Consider the following 18,923-nt stretch of genomic DNA (forward strand, 5'->3'; position numbering starts at 1 on the left):
GCTGTAATATGTGCAGCGCACGTGGTAGGACAGATCAGTAGAGCTGCTTTCCCCTGGTGAACAAGGAGCAGGTAGTCCATCAGCATGAGGGAGAAGGTGACGACCTCTGTATTGAAGCATGTGTGTGGCTCGCATGTTTGACAGCCCCATGTTGTTAAGATTTTCAGGCTCATGTTGGGTTTGTGCTCAAGACTAGTGGGTGGCCGAAGTCTTCTGGCTTGATTGCAGTGACATCTGTTTACACCAGTGGTTAATTAGGCCTGAAGACTGGCCATCTCTCTGTATTTTTCCCCACTGTTTCTGTGTTTTTTCTTTATTAAAAGTATTCCCTCCTCGATTGTAAAACAGAGCCTTTGGTTTTATCTGCAGATTTTTTTTTTAACTCTTAATCCACTGCCCTCAGTACAAGATGATATCAGGCCATCAGCGTAGCCTCTCTTCAAAAAAGTAACCAAGTGTTCCAGAAAAGAATGACTTGTGCTTTTTGATAGAGACTGCAGAGTGAGCACTGAAAAGGAAAGAAAAGCAGCCTGAAATTGTTTAGAACTCGGCTCAATGCAAAGTACAATCCACAGTGTCTCAAGAACCAAGACTGGAAAGGAGAGACTGTTTTAGGAGCCTGTGTATCGTACAGATGGTGTTGGTGTGAACAGTCTGGCCTGGGTCAGAAATGAAGCACATCTTGCAGGTGATACAGCCTGAATGGGATTTGAGAAAGAACACGGATGTTTACGAAAAGGCAAAAAGATGTGAGAAAATACACAGCAATGGTAGGCAGCCTGAACCTCTGTCAGAGGACAGAGTGTTTCAGCTGGAGCGAGGATGATGCACACCAGCAGTCTCCAGAGGACTGGGAGTGCACAGGGAATTACAGAGAGAGGGAGTCATCTCCGTACATGAGGAATGCAGCAAAACCTCCTCTGACTAAGCCAGCTAATGCACACTGTGGTTTTTTTCTTTCCTGATAATCCTGTTCCATAGTATTTCCTTAATAATTTAATATGTGAAGAGCAGCCCTTCTGAAAAGCATCTAAATCGCCAAGTGTTACTTTCAGATGAAACCTTGCCACTCTTGTCCTTGACACGCACTGGGGATTTTTACTGGGTATGACTATTTGAGAGCTATCTTGGAGTTAAGGGGTTTTTTTCTTAATTACTTAATGAATTTACCATGTGGCACAACCCTTGGTACTGCCAAGCAACAGCTTTCTATTACTAGACTCTATGGGCCTGATCCTGCGTTACTGAAGCCAAAAGCAGTATTTGGGAACAGACGTTGGCATCGAAATCTGTAGGAAGGCTTAGAATAACTATACAAAAGGGCTTAGTTGCACTCAGAATATTGATTCATGAGCTCCATGGTTTTTTGCATCTCTGTTCATTTTACCCAAGTAAGATCAACTGCCCAACTGGACGTATAATATATGATACTGCATTAGAACTAAGGCTGCATTTGGTCATACTCATTAATTAAACTGATTTCTCCTTTAGGTTTTTTTTTTTTTTTCCTAGAGAACTAACTGAGAATGATAATTAAGCATATTATGCATTCTAGGGAACGGTGTTTCTCCTACTGCCACGAAAACATTAAAGGAGAAAAACACGAACTAAAGCAGAAAATGAAGGGGAAAAAGAGCTAAAATCGGAGTGAGAAGGGGGGGAGCGTTCCTTCCTTTGGTTTTAACCAATTCTTCTGGACAATGTGGGGCAGCCTTGCTACAGTGGAAGAGTTGCACCAGGAAAAAAAAAAAAAAAAGAAAAGCAGCCCAGCTCACAGGTGCAGCTCCCTCCCTGCTAATGTACAGGTGCAGACTGCAGTAATGCAGCACCCCAATTTTTTTGTTTTTGAGGGGCTTGCTTCTGGTTTTGGCTGAGCCTTGCATGAGAAGAGCCCAGCTCCAGCAGGTCAGTACTGACCCCTGCCTGAGCTGGCTTGAACAGAGACAGTATGAGGTCTTAGTGGTGTTTAATCACACCTGTGCTTGTAGCGTGCTTGCTTCTTACCCATGAGACCCACGTTGCTCGGTGGGGAGCGCTGCTCTAGTGGAATGAGCATCCTTGGCCACAGGCAGGGCCTTTGTTTAGCCTTTCCCAAGTTACCGGTGCTGACTGGGTCTTTATTTGCAAAATGTTGTCTGCTTTGGGGGCAGTGTTGGGTATTTGCCCGCCAGCTCCTGCACACACTGAAGCAAAAACATCCAGGGAGAAAATGAAAACATGTTGTACAGTTAGCTGATGAAATCTCACAGTATTAACGTGTACTGCAATTAGAAAGAAAAAGGCCAAGGATGCAATTAGAAACATAGGAAGCAGTTCACTGCCTCTTTTTTTGAAAAACGTGAGGGATGCTGACATTCCAGCACACCAAACATTGCTGCTCTTTCCTAATTAGCACTTGTTGATAGGCAGAGATTACCTGGCAGTCTGTAGTATTTCTCATAAATTGCGCTGTGAAGTCTGCTGTCTGTTTCCCCCTTCCCAGTCTTCCCAGTCTTTCATTTCTCTTTGTTCATTTATTTATCTCTAACACAGAGGAGGATTTTTGAATGATCGACAGGAGACCTGGCCTCAGTCAGGCAAGCTTTGACCACCCTTGCTCAAAGTCAGGGCTGTGCTTACACTTATGCCTGGGGCCCACGTCAGGTCAGTACCACTGTAGAAAAATGTCGTTCAGTTCCTTCTCTTTTAGCGTGTTGTCTTCATGTGTGAGCAGTTCAAGGGCCTGTGTCAAAGCTACGACTGCACAATTAGACCTCTGCTGCTGCTCCTCGGGAAGCTCTTGTGTGCACCGATCCAAAATGGGACGCGTTTTGGGTGGCTCCTCCTCGCAGACACGCAGACTTTTCCCCCTGCTCCTGCAGGCTCTGGAAGCCTCTGGCCGAGACACACTTCCTTGTACAGCGTTTCGTGGCTCAGTTGCAGGCTGTTTCTCCACGCTTACTAACATGTTCAGGCAAACTGCATTTGGGCCTTGCAGACACCTTCTGGTCAGATTGCTCTGGAGCTGCAGAGCGGAGTTTCTTGGCCAGAAAGGTCTCGTTAAATCGGGCGCGAGGCAATGTGAGGAGCAGTCGGTGGTAGGATTATTCGCCTTGTGTAGTCTAACCTCATCCCGCCACGATGGAGCCTCTGCTGTGCACGAAGCATAGGAAGGAGCTCTACTCATATCGATTCGTATCGTGACCTCTGCTCGGTTGAGAGTGCTTCTGAGTGTGGATGCAGGTTGTACTAGTTGTGTTCGGAGGAACAATCTGAGTTACAGTGTGACTCTAAACTCCTGCCAAGAAAGGCCCAGGGGAGTTACAGTAGGAAACAGAAGGAGTGGTGAGTTTCTTCTTATGCTAGTGTAAAATTGGAGCAACCTAACAAAGTCAGAGGCATTTAAAACTTGAATGACACAGGCTCAAGCCTTTTACTGCTGAGTATAACATGGCAAGATCAGGGCTGTGGATATCAGACCGGAGCCCAGCTGCTTATTTAGCAAATGTTTGTGGTTATGCCTATGGTGCCGGTGATAGCGTGCACACACCCAGGCGCAGGGTCTGTAAACCTGCTGCGGACTTTGAGCTCCAGAAGGCAGGCACTGCTCGGCTGCGTGCATCCACAGCACAATTACGCAAGGCCAGATCCTGCTGTGTTACAAATCTGGTGTAAAGGAGGGCAGAATGTGGCCCTGAAATTCAGTGGATCTGGCATGTAAAAAAACCCAAAACATCGAAAATGTACAAGTATTAAAAAATATTCTGGCTGGCTTTTGAGTAGGCTGAAGCCCACTGAAGAGATACCACTCAGGCCCTTAAGAAAACCAATCTTTTTCTTTTATTTACTGATTATTATTTTTTGTTCCAACTCTTGCAATTTCAAGAAGAGACTTGTTTCCCCAAGTAGAAGGATTCCCCAAATTTCAGCGCCTTACTGCTGGAAAGTATCCAGCCAGGGGAAATTCTGGTTTTCATTTTTGCCAGCTCCTGAGCAATTCGCAAGTCACTTGTCAAAATTCAGTAAATGGTTCACGAACTGCTTTGCAGATCTGATTCAGGGCTACCTTTGTACTGCAGACAGAGGATGAGAGAGCTTGGATCTCCTCAAAGGAATGGCTGATAGCAGGGGTGGGAGAGGTGTGCTGAGGCCTCCAGAACTGGCGAAGTCAAACGGCAGTTTTTAGATCTGATGCCCTTTCCTCCCATTTTAGTGACTTCAGCAGAGTATTATCTGAAATACCAGTCTTGGTGTTTAAACCTCAATTAGATGGGGTCTTTTCAATTATAATTTCAAGAATCCATAAAATCATCACTTAATTTCCTTCTGTTTTGGCAGATTCACTATTTTAATTGTGTGGTTTTTTTCCTTTGTGGATTTTTGACAGATACAATTTCCAGGTTAAAGAGATCTTCCCTCTTAAAGTATCCTTCTTTTAGTTTTGGGTTTTCTAGCTGAAAATGGAACTTAATTTCTAACAAGACCATCAGCTTGATTGATCACAAATCATTACAGACCATTTTGAGCGTAATACGTAAACGAGTCGTGATATTAATGACTAATAATCGCCTTTATGTTAGGTCTTAAAGCTTTATTGTCCCAAAGTACAACCGGTTGAGTGGAACATGAAAGGCCAGAATGATCCGAGATGCCGCTGGGGCTGCAGCCAAAACTGGAAGGTGTTTGAATCGCCTTTTACAGCGCCGGCTGGGATTACAGTTCCTTTCGAAACACAGTCATTGAGGTAACTTAAAATAATCGTCGTCTTTCCAGATAGCGCCTGGTGCCGAGCTCTCCCCCCCCCCGCCCCTCATCCCCCCCGCTTCCCCCAAGTCTTCGTGCTCTCGAACGTCTCCGTTTGGCCTCATTTTTGTGCTTCGGTGGGATCTGCACAGCCCAAATTAGCAGCGAGGATCCCAGGGAGGGGGGCTGCCGCCTCCCTCGGCTCCCAGGTGAGCTCCGGGGACGGGGGGCTGGCCGGGGCGGCCTGGGCGGACAGCCCCGATGGGAGGGGGGGAGCGGGGCTGACCGGGGCAGCCGAGCCCCGTCCCCCGGCCGGCTCCTCGCCGCCGGATAGCAGGGATACTTGGCATATTTGCGGTCTGGGCGCGTTGGCACCCGCCTTTGTCCCGGCCCGAGGCCCGGAGCTCCCCGGGGAAGCCCCGGTGGCGGCGGCGGCCGCGCTGCGGGGGTCGCGCCGCCCGCCCGGGGCAGAGGCACGCGTGGGCAGCCGCGCCGGCGGCCGCGGAGCTGGCGGGGGGGGGGGGGGGGGGAGGAGGAGGAGGAGCAGCCACGGGGAAGGGGGGGGAGAGGAAGGCCGGGGCCGAGGCGGAGCTTTGACGCGGGCCGAAGGGCGAGGAGCTCGCCGGAGCCGCCCCTGTCGTCAGTGCTGGCGGCAAGTGCTGGGAGCCGGGGCTGGTGCCTCCTCCCTCTCCTCCTCCTCCTCCTCTATTGTATAATGCTGCGTGATCGCAGCCGCTGGGGCAGAGCGAAGGCTTAAATCCTCACGCCGCCTGCGCCTGCCTCCTCCTCCTCTTCCTCCTCCTCCTCCGCATCCCACCAGCCCCTCCCCGGAGCGGCGCGGCGAGGGAGCGACATATGGAGCTGCTCTAGGGCGAGAGTTTGCGACCTCCCCCCCCCTCCCGCTCCATGCGTTAGTTCTCAGGTGGAGCTGCATGTGGTGAGTGGGGCTGGGGGGCAGCGGCGTGCGGCTCGGGGGGAGCGGGGGGGGCCGCGACACCCCACCCCCGGCTTTACGAGTCATCGCGGCTTGTTTTATCTCTACCTTGAAATTTGTGCCCGGGCAGAGGGAGCTCGGGGCGGGTGTCCTCCCCCTCTCCTCCGGGGCGGATCGTCTTGAGATGAGCAGAGGAGGGAGATTACCCTTAAAATAAACCCCCCCACCCCCCCATGCACGGGGATCCCGGGCCGAAGCAGGTGCGTGCGTGTAGTCCGAATAGACTTTTTATAGTGCGGGCAGTTGTGTTCTCAAGAACCGTGCTCCATCCGACTCGAAGAAACCGGCGTTACCCCGGTAAGTTAACGTGTGCGCCGGGGAGCCCCTTGAGCCGGGAAGCTACAGCCTTGCTCCCTTTTCCCAGCAAGAGCGGGGACTTGAGGGTACCCCTAAAAGTGCGTGTCGTAGTGCCGGGAGAGCTGAAAGGGCCTGGGGGAGACTTGGACTCCGCTGGAGCAAAGCTGCCATATGGCTGGGCAGGACCCGCCTGGCCCCGCTGGCTGGACCTTTCCAGGGGTGGGTGTTAGGGCGGCAGCAGGGCGGGGGATTAGCGTGGCTTTTCCCTGAGCAATAGTGCGCTTGGGGCTTCGTGGGAGCACCGCCAGCACCGAGGAACAGGCGTTTGGGGGGGGGGCTTCTGTGAGCAGGGTAGGTTATCTTTTCGAAGCGATGGCGAGAAAGATGTTTATTGGGATTTCCTTCAGGGTGGGGGGGGAACGCTTGAAAAAAATTCTTTTTTTTGCCATGCCGCTTTCATTTAGAACGTTTGCTGCTTTACTCAAGTCGGTGTGTCAGGATCTGGAAAGATAAGTGCTCCTGAAGCGTGAAAAGAGGAGTGCAGTTACCTGCTGTCATTTCTTGCGTTTTGTGAAGCACAGCTGGAAAACCCAGGGCCACTTCTGTTGCAAATCTACGGAAGGGTTTGTGCGCTGTCCCCTGGGGACCCTGACTGGCTGATTTACAGCTCTGGGTCAGCTGCCGGTGTAAAATAAAGCGAATCTGCCCATTTCATCTCCATCTGGGGGGGCTGTCAGCCCCTTTACCCAAACTTCAGCGCAGCACGCCAGAGCTGTTGCGTGTGGCAGTCTGTGTTCAGACAAGCCCAAAGCTCTCAGATCAGGAAAGCCCGAGCTTTTTCAGCTGGTGCCCGGTGAAGTCAGCAGGGTGGCTCTCGCTGCCCTCAGTGGGTGCTGGATTTGGCCACCGCAGAATATGCTATTGCTCAAACAATGGTGGTAGAGGGCTTGGCCGCCCCCTAACATCAGCTTTATGCTTGTCTCTCAAATGGAGTAAACAGTTTCTGTTTGTGTGAGTTGAAATGACACTTCCTACCTTTTTATTCTGATTTTTTTGGCGGGGATTCACCTGCACAAATGAAGGTGTCTGTCTTTCTTACAGTCTTCTCACAGGGTACAAAATTGACAGAGGCCCCTCAGTTTCCATCTAAGTGCACGGGAAGCTTTCACGTGGTAAAACGGACTGTAGAAATAAATTGTGTTTTCTTAAAAGTTGCTGCTGCTTGTACTTACGTTGCTGTAGACATTAAGCGGTGGATTAAGCAGGGTAAATTGAAAGTAGCCCTTTCTGCTTGAACTTAAAATGCATACATTTTTACATAGTAAGATGGTATCTTTGGAATCTGATTTAACATAATGAGCTAGTGGTGGTGGTAGAGATAGGAGGAGGATTAGTAGTTTGTGCTGCCAGACAGGTATCTGAGAGCGTGTCCTAGGGAATACTTCCATTGTCCAGGCAAGTATTGCAGCATCTAACGTAACAGCTGTAGATCTTCCTTCTTTCGTGACTGATTCTACATCCGTTTAAGTTGGTAGCAAAAACCACCTACTCCTTTTCTGCAGGAACTGGATTGGACTGCTAACAAACGAAGCTAGACTTTGTGCATATTAAAACACCACTTTGATTTTTGTGTCAAGCTGATTTCTTTTTCTCTGAAGCTGATTAAAAACAAACAAAAAGAAACTTGCTAGCCGAAGGTACTTCAGGTTTTGTCTGTAGATGAAGCAGTCTTAAAGAGCATTAAATACGTCTGTAGGTGCTGATTTATTAAGAGTGGTAATTGTGTTCCTTTATACACCTGCTCTTTTTAATGTGAAAGATGAAATAATGACAGTTTCTCAGTGTTTTGGTGAAAATAATAATATAAATAATCCAAGCACTTGAATTCTCTGCCTGAGAGGCATCAAGGAGTTTGAGATAATGTCCTAATATCAAGGAAAACCTCAGATTTCATATTCTATTTTTTTTTTTAGCTTCCATGAAGTACAGCAGATCTTATGCAATATCTAGTTTGAAGGATTTTGCCATCAATTGCACAAGCTGCTTTTATTTTTCCAATAAATAATTCATAGTGAAGAATTTCTTTTTTAGGAACTCTGACTTTTTTTTACACTGATGTAAACCACTCCTAGCACAGTTCATCTCCAGCAGTGCTAACACTAGACAGGTGATCCAAAATACTTGTGACTATTTGTGTTTTTATGTAGCGTCTTAAAGTGTAGTCTGTCAAGCAAGGAGAATACAGTACTTTGAAAGTGTAAGTAGTCTTCTGGTGATCTACTTTTTATAAGGGCTGGGTAGCAAGAGACACCTTCTTTTAACTCAGCTTTATATGTGTAACCGGCTCATGAGGAGACAGCTCCAGTTGCAATGGTTCCTTAACGTGCACACGCACACCAATCAGTGCCAGAAAAGGCAGCAGCTTTCAGTTACCAAGTCCAAAGATCAGGAGTGTTCCAAAGGAGAGAGCAAGGTTCAGCTTAAATGTAAGCATGTTGGCAGTAAGCACAGATCTTTAGTGTAGATGAATCTTTTGCTAATTAATAGTTTGTAGAAAATGGAATTTGCCGATCTGAGAACAGCGCTCGTTTTCTTCAGGGGTATATAACTGCATATTTTCTGCCCTTGTTTTATTTCTAAACTTCCATCAGTCGGAGAAACCGTGCTGTCACAAAGAAGTGCCTTTTTCTGTAAATGGAGAGAGACCCTCAACATGTGTTCGTTCTTTAATTCTTTTATAAACAAAGTCAATTTTTGTGTTTGCTGTTAGTGGAGGCTTCAGGTTTGTTCAGCATTACCAGTGCAAACACTATAACAGAAAATAAGATAACAATGCTGACTGTTCAACACAAGTGGGGAAAGAAAGCCCTGTAAATCCAGTGCTAACTTTGCCATTGGGTGCACTGAAGTCGAGCAAAACAGAGTCCAAAGCAAACGTGTGGCTGGGAGACAGCAGAGGTTTTGTCGAAGAAATAGGCCTGTACGTCCTGCGGCTGTACAGCACCGATCACAGCAGGGTCCCTACCCTCCGACGCACGGCTGTACGGGTATCCAACAGTGTGTCATCGTGCAGAATAGAAACTACACAGTGACATTTGCTTCACTGACGGCTCCCGATGACTGTGTCAGATGCTCGTGTCATTGCAGAGTGGCCGGGAGGAGCTGTGAAGATGCGCTGTAGACCTGCAGCTGGGAGATTCCTCCCGCACAAAGGGGAATTCCTGGCTGGGGAAGAGCTGGTTTGAGGGGCATTTCCAAGGGAGAGCTGGGGCGGTCTCCTGAGGCGTTGGGCAACTGTCGGTATAGCCTTATTGGTCTTCAGAAATGGCTTTAAGTCGTGAGGAGGAGCAAGATGGCTTGAAAGGACCGAAGAAGCTGTCAGGTGACCAGACAGCGAATTTTTGGTTTTCACATGTCCCTCCTTTGAGGGTGGAGGCCCAGCTAGCTCAAGTGAGACAGCAGCCACCACCACATCAGAGTGACTGTGGGTTCAGGCTGCCGCAGTGATATTAAAACCATGCTCCGAGTCCTGTGTTAGGCTAGTTCAAACCATTACCCTTCCAAATAAGGGGCCGGGTTCAGTACTCTGCTTTGCTTGGTACATAAAACCGTAGGTGTTGCCATATAACGTCCGAAGTTCCCAACCTATATAACATGATCAGTAGTTTGAGGAGCAGTGGACTTAAAGAGGAATTTCTCATTAATATCGCTCTGGAATTGAGCTTTAAGTGGCATTGAATGACATGAGTCTCAGTCTGTGTAATTATTAGGAGCCAAAGCCTGTTTACCTTGCTTTCACACAAGTAAGATGTATTGAATTTCATCTGACAGCTTCTGCTTCCAGTGAAGTTAGAATAAAAATTGTTTTCTTAATATAGTAGAACACACAGAGAAAAGTGAAAATGTGTGTTGTTTTCTTTTAATGTTATTTTTAAAACTAGGCAGTACGTGGAAGTAGCAGGAGAAAGAAGTTCCGTTTTCAAAGGAACGCTGAGTTGGTGAAAAGATCTAAACTCGCCCTAAAACTTGCTTGGATGATGTGCAACAAATAAAACTGTTTTCTTGATCCCAGATTTTTCATACCCCTGGGAAACCCTTGTGCTGTTGGAGCCACACTCACCTTTAATGGAAATGTGACAATTATCAGCTGTTTTCTTACAGTTTCTTATAGTAGCCTGTAGTCTTTAAAAATCTCTTGTGATGCCAGGCAGGCAGTAAGGTTGAGTGAACTGCGCTATAGAAAGAACCACCCATGATTGGAGGTAAACTATGCGGATATACGTTGGGGTGGAGGTTGAAAGGAGCGTGGAGGGCATATTTGAAGCAGACTGTGCAACTGCTACAGCAGGTCTGACTAGTTTGAGATGCCTAAAGGCAGCTTTGTCTTAACTTCAGGTAGCTGCAAAATGAAGTTTTAAAACCTAATTCAGAAATACATCATCATCTTCCGGTGCCTCCACAAACTCTTTACTTTTCATGTGTTTTTACAGGCACTCTTTCACCCCTGGAAGAAGCGTTTATAGATACACATACACGTGCATGTATATCATTTGCATATTTTTAAAATACACATTTCATCAAGATAGGAGACTGGCGTTCATGCACAAACCACAGTGTTTTTTTTAAACAGTGGTAGCATTTTGCTTTCTTACTGCTCTGTGTGTGCGTTGTGTGTGTGCATGTGAGAAAGAAGCCACTCTATTTACGTATTTTTGGCATAGCATGATTTGTTGCTGGTCGGTTCTTGTGCCTTCGCCTGTCCCTGTGTAGGAGGAGTGACTTACACTTTATGTCTGTGCTGCGGTCAGAGGGATTTTGACCAGGGTTTGTCCGTGCTGGCTGTCCCAGGGGTACAATAACCTGCTTAGGTTACCCTCCTGTGATCTAGCTCACGGTCTCCCTTACACTCCTACTCCATCTGTTTGGCAAAATTGGCTCTTCTAAACAGCCCTTCCCCCTTCTTCTCCTAACTAAAGTATTCCACAAATAACTTGCGAATGAATAGGAGAGCGAATGTTTTCTGTGTGTGTAATATACAGTGTGAAGCTTCTTGTTGCTGCTGTGCTTCCCCTTGCTGGCAGAGGAACATGCGTGATACATATGTGCTCTGATGGGGTTTTTTTTAAATTGTGGGGGAAAAAATCAGTGTAATACAATCTTGGGTGAGGTGAATGGGTTGTGCCTGACTGAGTATGAAATAAAGTTTAGGACATTTAGTTTCAGTTTCCTGATCTCTCCTCCTTCTGTATGTTCCACTCCCAATTTCCAAAGACTTAGTTTGTGGTTAAGTTTGTTTGTTCCCTGTTAATTGACCTGTACTAAGCTTGCTTTGAAACACAGATTTAATACATGTTATTAAAATATGCTATTAAAAGGGTGTCCCCATATACATTTAAATGATTTATTTGAGAATGTTTAAATTACTACACATAAAAGTTACGTGGATCCCATGGTGGCTGTTTTAAAAGGGTATCGCTTTGGTGTAGTAGTTTTTATTGTGAAATCAAGCAGGTGCCTCGAAAAAGGGGATCTCTTTCGTCTCTAACTCATAGCTGTTGCAGTTGAGAATAGTTCAAGGCTGGCCAAAGTTCCCTTTATCAGTTTTCAAAAGGCTCCTTCCTAGGTCGTGAAAACACATGCTGTATTTCAACAAACGCAAGAGCTTTAGTACACTGGACTGAAAGGCCAACAGTTATCATCTTGTCTAACATCACTTAACACCATCTTAGCAAACTTTCATGTCAAACTTTAACTACCTTTTTTTGTTTGTTTGTTTTCACTGGTGGTGGAGAAATGTCCAACAGCTTTTCCACCTCTTGAAGAGAAACTTGGGGGTGAGTGGGTGCTTTTTCACAGAATATACTTGTTTGCAGGGCTGTGTTAATTTAATTTAAGCAAAAATGTTGAAAACGGCTCATATGCCCTGTAGCTGCTTTAAAAAATGCCAGGGAAACACCTTTCTTATCTCCTCTTTTAACTCTCAGTAGTGAGAAATTGGTTAGCAAATAAAATCTGCAGGCCAGAAACTAAAATGACTTGTCATTGCTGGGATGTATGTTGCCTTTTGCAGTATACATTTCTTTAGAGGGTTTTTTCCCCTTTCCTCTTCTTCCCCCCTGCCATTCGTTGCTTTTCAGTTTGACTGTGATAATTTATTCAACACTGTTTTCAGAGCAATAACCTACTTCTTGGCAAACCATTCAGTTCTTTCCCCAGTAGCGTGGGTATTTTTCCCCCCTGTGTGTTTATTAAGGGTCTACGACAAGGGGGATAAACGAGGTATCTTTAGGGAAAAGATGCTACGATATGCTTGGAAGCGGGGATTCAATTCAAATAATTATACATACGCGAGAAAAACTCTCTCTTATTATACACAAAGGGGTCTTGTCTCTCTTGGATGCACGCACAATTCTCATTAACCTTTGTAGGAATTATACACATCCAGTGAAGATGGGTCTGCAATACTCAGTCCCTACGTATGCTAAAAATATCAGCTAGACCGTGATATGTGTGTGCCAATAGAGACGTCTTGTACAATATAACACAATGTTGCTGTAATCTATTGTTCAGAGCGACGTTGCAGGGGAGGAGGGATGTATAGCCGGTCTTGCTATTTCATCATTCCCCCTTAGAGTCTGACCAGTAGCATCTTGTCATTACAGGCGTGTAATTTTAGCAGTGAAAAGGGAGTGTGTGTTTGTTAGCCTGTGTCACTTTCTGGTGGCCGTGCTCGCTCTTTCAGATTGTTTTGAATTTAATTTACAAGTAAGAAGCCTCTTTTTAGCCAGTGCTTTCGCTGTGCCGATGCCTGCCGGCTCTGCAGTGGGAAGAAATGGAAGGCAGTCAGCCCTGGGCTGAATTGGGCCCTGAAGCGGTACACAGCCGTCTTAATTGCTGCTGCTCCACTGCTTGAAGAGATTATGGCTCTGGTTCTCCCAGCATGGAGCTGCGCGCACCGGCTCTGGTGTGGCTCCTTGCCCACTGGCGGGGAGGTTTCATCCTGCTCTGGTCCTGCTTGCAGGACTGGCATCTCCTGCTCCCATGCAAGGAAGCCCAGAGTGCTGGACTTGTGGAAAAAAAAAAACAACAAACAACTGTAATGTGAAGCAGGGGGAGCTTCTTGGCTGATCGTGGCGAGGCTTGTGCGTAGAAGCCCTCACATATTTTTTGGGTGACAACAAGCAGAGTCTGCTGAATAATCAGCTAATCACGTAGTAAAGTCAGAGGATCTGGCCTAGTGCTGTGCCTGGTTTTATTTACTGCAGCTCTGATTTCCTACTACTGATGCCCAGGTGTGTAACGCAGCTCCTAGTCCTTGAGCTTTTGATATTGGCAGCAGAGTTGCTCAGCCCGTGTGTACACAGCATAGTATAATTTGATTCATGCTTGGCAGGCCTGGCTGCTTCCTTAACGCTGCCACGTGGAGATCCGAATTTCAGAGTAACCCTGGCCTGGCTCTTTTGGGTGACTCTTTGAAGCACAGAGTCTCAGCCAAGCTGATCCCCAGCGAGGAGGCTCCTGTGCGGCGGCACGGGTGCTGTGGTGAGTGGAGTGCGTGCAGCCGTCTTGGGGAAGGATGTATAGAGGATTCGGCACAGAGGTACGACCCAAGGCGAGGGCAGCTTGGCTGAAAACCTCTCTCCCCCCAGTGACTAACCCTAACAAAACAGCTCCCGATAGTGGGAAGGGGGGAATCCTCCATCTGGCTCAAAGCAGGTGCAGCTGGGCTTGGTGGTCAGCGGGGCCACATCTTCACCAAGCCTGCGAAGGGCTGAGCAAGGTGTTAGCAGTCGTCGAAAGCTTGTTTCATAAAACTGCCAGTTAAGGACAAGACCACAAAAGGGCAGGCTGGGGTCTTGTTTGCATCTGCTGGGCACTGTTGTAAGGATGCTGATGGGAAGTCCTGTCAGAAGCAGAACATGTGAGAATTGACATTTTGGCTGTGTGAGACCTTTAAGATAGAAATTACTTCTGCTGGGCAATCCAAACCTGTTTTTTTTTCCAGTAAAGACAACTGCCTTCCTGTACATGAATAAAACCTACTTTGAATAAATGTTTTCTAGCCCTGCTATTGTAACAAAGCTGTATCCCTGCTCCTGCTTCGTACTGAAAAGAAGTTGTCGGAGTTGCTCAGAGCTTTTGCTCTTGACTTCAGCCTCGCAGCTGGTTTGAAATATGCCTAGCTAGCTTTCCACGCACAGAACCTGTGCAGTCTTGTTCACCTTCTAATTCTGCCAGGGTAGTCTTTAATGGTTTAACGAGCTAACAAGTGCTCATCTGATTTAAACTTGCATTACGTTCTGCTACCCTGATAGAATTCGGTATATTATAAACACCCTTAATAACATGACTATAATCTAGAAAACCGGCTCTCCTTTTTCCAAACAATTACTTAATGAGGCAGTAATTTATTCTAAGCTATATTTATTGGAGTCCATTCCAGCTTTATCAGACATACTCTGTTTGGTGTGTGCAGTTAGTCAAAAACATTAAAACTGCTCCACTTCTTCCAAGGGAACATGTTACATTTAGCAAACTGACAGCATTAGAAACTGTTTCCAATTTAATAGAAGCATATGTTTCCTGCAAGACTTAACACACTACAGAGTTGGAGATTGCCTTAGACTGCGGCTTTGCCTTTTTTTAGCGTGGTAAAAAGGAGCTGGAAAATGAAGGCAGAAGTGGAGTTTGTAGTCGTTTTTTTGGTTGTTTTGCTTGCTTTTGTTTTTCAGAGAGCCTTCTAGCAGGGCTTCGATGGGCTGCAAGTTTAAGAAACTACCAAGAAAGTCGCGTGGGCGGCGCACGTAGAGCTCTCGCTCGAAACGCAGTTTCTGATCATTAACAAACAGCAAGAGCTTGCTTTGCCCTCTGGGCCTCAAATAGTACAGTATGCAACAAGGGAGAGCAGGCAAGGCACGAGGATGGAAACAGTAGGATCAGATTACAGTTTCAAAATATCGCTGGAACACGTTGGCTGGCGTTACACTATTGACTGGCTTTATAATTGCATTGCTTATTTGCTAGGGAAGGCTTCACCTTACTTTCTGATTAACATGGACATTCCTTCAGGGACCTGGGGACTCCAGGCTCCGAGTACCAAAGTCAACCCCCATGAGAGCTGCATGACTTCAGATGCTCCTCAAATGAGAGTCTGAGCTTCCTCTGATGTCTTGTCTCCTGTTTGCAGGGAGGTTTCCTTGCACAGTCCCTAACTAATTCCTCCTTAGATTAGCCTCTGAAAGTCACCCACTACGGTTTCCCTTCTTATTTCAACTTTAACTTGAGATTAGAAAAGACCCCTGTCACTCTTGGCTTGCTAACTGCTCTCCCCCAGTCTTCATGCATGGGTGCCTAAAGCAGGGGGCTAAGGCTGCAGTTCTGTAGGGAGAGGGAAGCTGCCTTTCTTGCTAAATGCAGGACTGGGGTGCTGAGCAGCTTTGCTTGCCTCTCTGCTTCTTCTGGAAGAGCTGAGGTTCACCCGACCACCACAGGAGATGGGAAGAGTTAGGTCCCTATAAAATATACGTGAGAAATGCCTGCCACTTACAGTTACTGCTGGCACCGACAGCCTTGCAGCGAAGGCTTGCAAACATAAAAACAATTCCCTGTGCTCTCTGGAAGCACAGAGCTACCCAGGAGGCCAATTTTTTGATATAGCTCTAAAGCAGAGTTTTGTAAGTGCTTATTAAACCTCACTCCGTTTTAAAAAAAAAAAAAAAAAAAAGGCAGACAGAATTAATGTAAAATGCAAGTATCAGGGTAAACAAACCTTATAAATGGAGAATGTCTGAGCACTCGGTTTGGAGAGGACAAACTCCAGCACAGCTCTGTTCCCTGTACCTCTTGTCTAGGGTTGGGGGTTTTGTTCTCTAACTCATGTGTGACAGACCCAATTCCTCCCAGGCAGCAGTTGTCAGGAGTCCTCTCTAGCCAGGCAACATGGACGCATTACACTTGAACAAGTAAAGTCTGCATCAGATCCCGAGAAGCAGCCTTGCAAAAAAAAAAAAGAAAAACCCACACCACCCGTCAGTGTACAAATTGCGAGCCAGCTGCAGCATATTGAACGTAGCCGTGCGTTACTGTGTGGTACACGCTGTACTAGCTCCCAGGGATGCTGCCGTGCCAGGATTTAAAGACCCCGGTGTCAACAGATGAAATCTTAAAGGAGGGGTGATTTTGATCACACTGTGGCTGTTGCCTCTGAAAGTCCACGTTGCTTATTCACTTCGGTCCTGGAGCTAAACCTCGACACCTGGGCTGTTCAGCTTTCTTCCTTGTTTTTAGCGACGCTGGGAGAGGGTGCCAGATTTATACTGGCATTCCCCTCCGCTGTTTCTCCTCCTTTCCAGCTCTGAATGGGAGGAGGATGCCTGCGCTCTTGGAGGGCAGGCTGGCTCCCAGCTGCTGGGGCAGGTTTGCTCTGCTTTGCCAGCATCCTGCAGGCCAAGGAGCATCGTTCTGTGGTGGGTGAGCCCGTGGTCCTGCCCTGAGAGAGATTTCTGAGATTGGCCACTCTTGGTCTCTCTGCCATGGCCTTAGGGATGTGGAAACAGGGATGGGGAGAGAGAGATTTACATGTTTGCCTCCTTAGCTCTAGGGGACAGATGTTTTGAAGTAGTGGGGACTGGTCACAAGTTCAGGTGGTCCCTCAGGCTGGATCTGGTGACACTGAAATGCCTCACAGCAGCCCAGCCTGCCTCGGCTAGCTCAGAGGATCTAGTCCTCATCTTGCCAGTTGAACCCAGTTGGCACAAAAGGCCTTTTTATTTTGGTCCTGCAGCTATCTATGCCAAATCCTGATCCTGCTGAAGTCAGTAACAAAACACTCATTGACTACCGTTGGGCCAGGATACAGCCAGTGCAACCCTCAAGGATGAGGACTGAGGGATGGAGGAGAGGAAAATAATATTTCATGTGCCAGAAGTGACACAGAAAGTGCTTGCGTAATTTACTGGACAGAATCTCCAAGAAACCCTGGTGAGGTTCATTTACACCTGAGGTTTGGGAAACTTTGTTTTGGGAATGAAATGTGCAAATTCAGTACTCTCTTTGTGGTTTGGGGGCTTTTATGGGGGGCTTTTGTGTGTTTTTTTTTCTGAGCGCATGTGTGTGTGAAGTAGTGTTTTATTTTAATTCCCTCAAGTTGCCTTTTTTTTTTCCTTTCTCCTGTGGTTTTAATTACTCAGGATTTCAGAAAGTAACCGGTCCTACTTTAAACTCCATTTTTTGCATGAGCTCCTGCTGTTCGTGTCTGTCTTTCGGCATTCAGCTGTGTGGGGATGAATGGCTGCCTGTGAACTCTGGGGTTTGATGCTTCTACCTTTTTGAGCAACGTGGCGCTCATTCTAAAAGTGAACCTTGCCGTATTAAGCTCTTCATCCTCTAGATCGACTGATAGGAGTGGAAACGTGACTTCTTAAAAATCCTTTTCCGCTGTCCCTCTTGGTGTTTGGTTCCTCTTTCTTTTTTTCCTTTCTATCTGCCTTGATGAGCAGGCAGGGACTAGTGGGTTGTGGAATTGATTTCCAAGAAAAGCCCTCAGTCTTGAGAGACATTTTAAACTAAACTGATAAAAGCCTTTGAGAATTAACATTAAAGGGTATTTTTATTATTGGTGAGATAATCAAATCACTTTTCTCCTCCGTTTTTACATATTTAGTGCTTCCCTGTGCCAAACTCCCAATTATTAAAGACTTCAGAAATAGTCCAGCAGTGACAAGGTAACGTCCTAAGTACAACTGATAAATACAATACTTCCTTCACAATGTGTGCGTACCTCTGTCCTCTGGAGAGCGAAGGATTTGTCACTAAGTGGGCTCAGAGACATAGTCAGGCATTGCACAAGCTTTTCTGTGTTTAATCGATGATGGTTGACTCCAGAGAACCACCCGTTCCAGGCTGATTATCTCTTCTGCTGAGCCCCAACTGCATTTTTTCCAGCTCTGTCTGCATGCAGAGCCAATAAAAGGAAGCTAAACAACATGCAAATGAAAAAAATATATATTACTTTTGTTTTTCAATTAAGAAAAGCCAATTCCCAAACAATGCTAGGGTTTCTCTGGCTCTGAGGCGCGTGCAATCACCCTAAATGGGCAAAAAAGCAAGTTGAATCTTTCTTGGTAACAATGGTTCAGCTTTTGGGTCTGGGTCTTCCAGACCTGGAGCCAACTGGTGGATAACATTGGGGAAGATCTCCAAGTAACTCCCCCTGCCCCAGTCCTGAGATAAATGCAGTTTTTCCATTGCTTTTCTTCAGCTTTCTGGTTCCACATACCTAAGTAACATTGAAAACTAACTTGCATACCAAAACCCTGCAACATTCTTTATTAAAACAACAACAACAAAGCGACATCCCATCTCATCTCTTTAACACTTGGCCCCAAAGTGACATTTGCTGGCAGATGGATGGAAATGCAGCAGAAATACATCTGGCTGGGATTTTTGCCCAGCCAAAATAGATGCACAAAAGACCCTCCATGGATGTGACCCTTTGCCACTGCCTGTCCAGTCTTGCGTCTTGGTGGGTAGCTGTTGTCTGTCTGTCCCTGTTATGGCCATATGACTTGGTAGGCTGACTCTGTCTTCTGACACTTCGGAGAGTGGAGGTATATCTCATTTTATACTGATCTTTGGCCAACCTGATCTGTGAATTTGGTGTTTTCATTCTCCCAGCAGGACCTTTGGTTGGAAAGGCGAGGAGCAAAGTTTTTGAGATGAGCAGAACTGAACCAGATCAAATGTTGGCACTGTACAGCTTGCTTTTTTTCTAATGTTGTTCAGTATCTTAAGACGTACAATGTTGATCTCTTTAATGTAGGCATGAAAGTGTTGGTTGAAGGAGGGAAGAGATGGTTTGAACTGTAAAGAACAAACAGGCAACGTTGTCTTAAGCTCTGGTGGTCAGAAA

At 46.5% G+C, this 18,923-nt stretch overlaps 1 protein-coding gene across 3 annotated transcripts in view; it reads left to right on the forward strand.

Moving 5' to 3' along the window:
- Positions 1-18,923, forward strand: part of SERTAD2 (SERTA domain containing 2) — an 84,669-nt gene that overhangs the window by 56,117 nt on the left and 9,629 nt on the right. The window contains exon 1 of one of the 3 annotated variants that reach the window (XM_074817285.1): positions 5,356-5,659. The exons of the other annotated variants lie outside the window; for them this stretch is intronic. The gene's annotated coding sequence lies outside the window, so the exon portion shown is untranslated. Of the gene's footprint in view, positions 1-5,355; positions 5,660-18,923 lie in introns of those variants that run through there. 3 annotated transcript variants of the gene reach the window in all.

Source organism: Strix aluco, chromosome 3 (genome assembly GCF_031877795.1).
Source record: "Strix aluco isolate bStrAlu1 chromosome 3, bStrAlu1.hap1, whole genome shotgun sequence".
In the NCBI taxonomy this organism is placed as follows: Eukaryota; Metazoa; Chordata; class Aves; order Strigiformes; family Strigidae; genus Strix; species Strix aluco.